A 3,746-nucleotide genomic window follows, 5' to 3' on the forward strand; every position below is an offset into this window, starting at 1 on the left:
CTGGGTAGCACAAAATGTCAACATCATCAGCAAGGCTTGGCAGAAAATGAAAATAATTTGAAGGAAAAAAATATAAGTTGTGCTGAAAAACCTTTGAAATGACAGGCTTTTCTATGTGAATGGAATATTAACAAATGAAGCATCCCAGGAAAGCTAACAAGAAACATAGTTACCCATGTACATTGCTCATCCAGCTACCAAACCAACTTGCACAAATTGTATAATTCAACATTTTCAGTGACCACTATTCTGTTGGGTTTTGGACGGATCCATGAAAAATACGCTATTAACCATTTATTCATCACTCTGCTGCTCCCTTTACTCTCCACCCACAAAACTCCCAAAGATTCACTGTAATACTCAAGTATTCTAAAAGACTAATCACTTTAAACTGATTTATTATCCCACAAAGTTCATTATGTAACTGGCTGCTGACCTATATTGTTCACATAGTTTGAGTGTGTGTGCGGTTGTTATAAGTTAATGGAAAACCTATTACTGTAAGAAAAGTGAGAAGAGTATGTCTTTGTGCACTTGTTCAATAATAGATATAGTTAAAGATAACTGATGTCTATTGGATTTGCATATATTTTTCATGTATTTCTCACTTTTAGGAGTAAAAATATTCTTTCCATTTTCTAGATAGGAAAACTAAGAACTTACATCTTTAATTTATCAAGTCTTATTTGTATTTCACATGGTACATTCTTGCTTCCTAAAAATATATCTTGAAAAACTTATTTAAAAGGCCCAGTAATAATGTGGATTTTAATTTATCTTTCTTCACTAGAAGTACTCTTCAATGTGGTAATGAAGAAAAATCACCTTTTATATACATTTAAAAATTAGTTTTTTAGTGCATAATAACCCATAGCTCTGTTTCACTTTTAGAATATATTTTGCTCTTGCTGGTCATTATATAAAGACACATACACATACATACACAAATAATTTGAAGGGATGGCAGTGGGAAAATCACTTTATTGTTCCGATGTCTCATCACCTCTAACATTCCAGAAGTCCCTAGGTGTTCCGTTCTTAAGAGTTGAGTGCTCTGAAAATTTACCACCAGAAAACAGATCAGAAGGAAGGAAGGAGTGAAGATGTTATGGAAGGAAGAGGTAAGGAAAGGGAGGATGAAAATTACCCTATTCTGAAATAAAGACCAAAGTCATTGGTTCACTCCATAACGAAACTTGGTTAAACTGTTTGGACACACATATATAAGGAACATAGGAAACTTTAAAACCAAACTGTTAACACAATAATATGAATGTTAAAACATGTCAAATGGAAATTTATGTGTGCAAATCAGATGTTATTGAACATATAACCATGCTCAGGTTCAAATTTACACTTGTTTCTATGCATTTTGTATCCGTTCCACAGGCAGTAGCTTAATTTCCATCTCAGTTGCCCATTATCACTCAGTTAATAAGGGATTCAATACTGAATTAAGCCAGTATTATGATCCTTGTTGAAGTTGGGTGATGGGTACATAAAAATTAACTATACTACTCTCTATGTTTTAAAATTTTCCATAATAAATTTCCATTAAAATTAGTCTAAATCCCAAGTCCATACATTTTTTAATTTCATGTGTTAGTTTTCCATACTTTCTCCCTTAATTGAAATTTGGATGGGAGATAGGACAGAGCAAATACTAAAATGACTTTATCATTAAAGATGAAATATAATAATCAAAAAAGAAGTGGAAAATAGCATGGGATTTCAGAGAACGAAGAGATCATGTTGAAATAAAAGGATCAAGAAAGTTAATGAAAATAAAAACAAAAGTAAACAAATGGGACCTAATTAAAGTTAAAAGCTTTTTAACAGCAATGGAAACCATAAACAAGATGAAAAGACAACCCTCAGAATGGGAGAAAATATTTGCAAACAAAGCAACTGACAAGGGATTAATTTCCAAAATATACAAACAGCTCACGGGCAGCTCAATATCAAAAAACAAACACCTCAATCAAAAAATGGGTAGAAGACCTAAATAGCTATTTCTCCAAAGACACACAGATGACTCAGAGGCACATGAAAAGATGTTCAACATTACCAATTATTAGAGAAATGTAAATCAAAACTACAATGAGACACCACCTCACACTGTTCAGAATGGCCATTATTAAAACAAATAACGAATGCTGGAGAGGATGTGTAGAAAAGGGAACCCTCTTACACTATTGATGGGAACGTAAGTTAATACAGTCACTGTGGAAAACAGTATGGATATTCCTCAGAAAATTAAAAATAGGTCATTACCATATGACCCAGGAATCCCACTCCTGGGAATATAACCAGAGAAAACTATAATTCAAAAAGATTCATGCACCCCTATGTTCACAGCAGCACTGTTCACAACAGCCAAGATGTGGAAGCAACGTAAATGTCCATCAACAGATGAGTGGATAAAAAAGATGTGGTACATATATACAATGAAATACTGACTCAGCCAGAAAAAAAACAAAATAACACTATTTGTAGCAACATGGATGCAACTAGAAATTATCATACTAAGTGAAGTAAGACAGAAAGAGAAAGACATTGTATGATATCACTTACATGTGGAATCTAAAATATGACACAAATGAACCTATCTATAAAACAGTAACAGACTCATAGACACAGAGAACAGACTAGTAGTTACAAGAGGAAAGGAGGGATAATGATGGACTGGGAGTTTTGGGGGTTGTTAGATGCAAACTATTACATTTAGACTAGATAAGCAACAAGATCCTAATATATAGCATAGAGAACTGTAGTGAGTATCCTGTGACAAATCATAATGGAAAGGAATGTTACATGTATAAAACTGAGACACTTTGCTGTACAGTAGAGATTGGCATAACATTTTAAATCAACTATACTTCAAAAAAAATTAAACGAGACAAGGAATATAGGAGGAGTAGATGAGAAAGGAGAAATAGAATGCACTCATTTTTAGAACATGTCAAATTTTCAATGCCTATGAGATTTGGAAATAGAAACAACAGGTCTATTGGTATTTGGAGGCCTGGAAAAAGATCAATAGGGAGACTGGGACTGAAGATACAAGATTTCGGAACCACCTATTTATAGGTGGTAATTGAAACCATCTCAAGAAATACATATAGTTAAAGAAGAGTATAGTACGCAGGATTCTAAGACTAAAAACAACCTTTAAGAGAGTTATTAGAAGCCTGTATTCATGGACAGTACAATGGGTGACACAACATCATGAGTAATCATGGATCCACCATTAAAAAAAATGATATCTGGGAACTGCAGAGGCAAGAAGATACATATTGTTTTAATATCAACATTGTAAGTAATGACAGTACTGTTATCTATTACTAATGGTGGGAGATAAATTTAACCAGAAGTGGCTCATCTGAAATAAATACCATGAAGCCATGGTTCCTGGACTCGAACAGAAAGAGATGGTACCAGACACTATGAAGAATTTTCTCATGCACTGATTGGACAATAAGCAGATACACAGATGACTCTACCCAAGAATCTAAACCTTCATCAATAATTACTAAAACTCACATGGCTGCATTAACATTTTAAATTTTAAAAAATCAAATCAGTTTCTACCAAGATGGACCTTGCAAAATATGATTTTTCCTGGGCCTTACATACCTTATAGGCAGTGCTAGGTAAGGATAATTCACATTCACTGACCTTACTTTTATCTGTAAGGGAAAAGTTAAGGTCATCTGTCACAAGTGGAAAAGGTAAATTTTTTGTAG

The sequence above is a fragment of the Giraffa tippelskirchi genome, chromosome 2 (assembly GCF_054371585.1).
Source record: "Giraffa tippelskirchi isolate mGirTip1 chromosome 2, T2T-mGirTip1v1.2.pri, whole genome shotgun sequence".
Taxonomy (NCBI): Eukaryota; Metazoa; Chordata; class Mammalia; order Artiodactyla; family Giraffidae; genus Giraffa; species Giraffa tippelskirchi.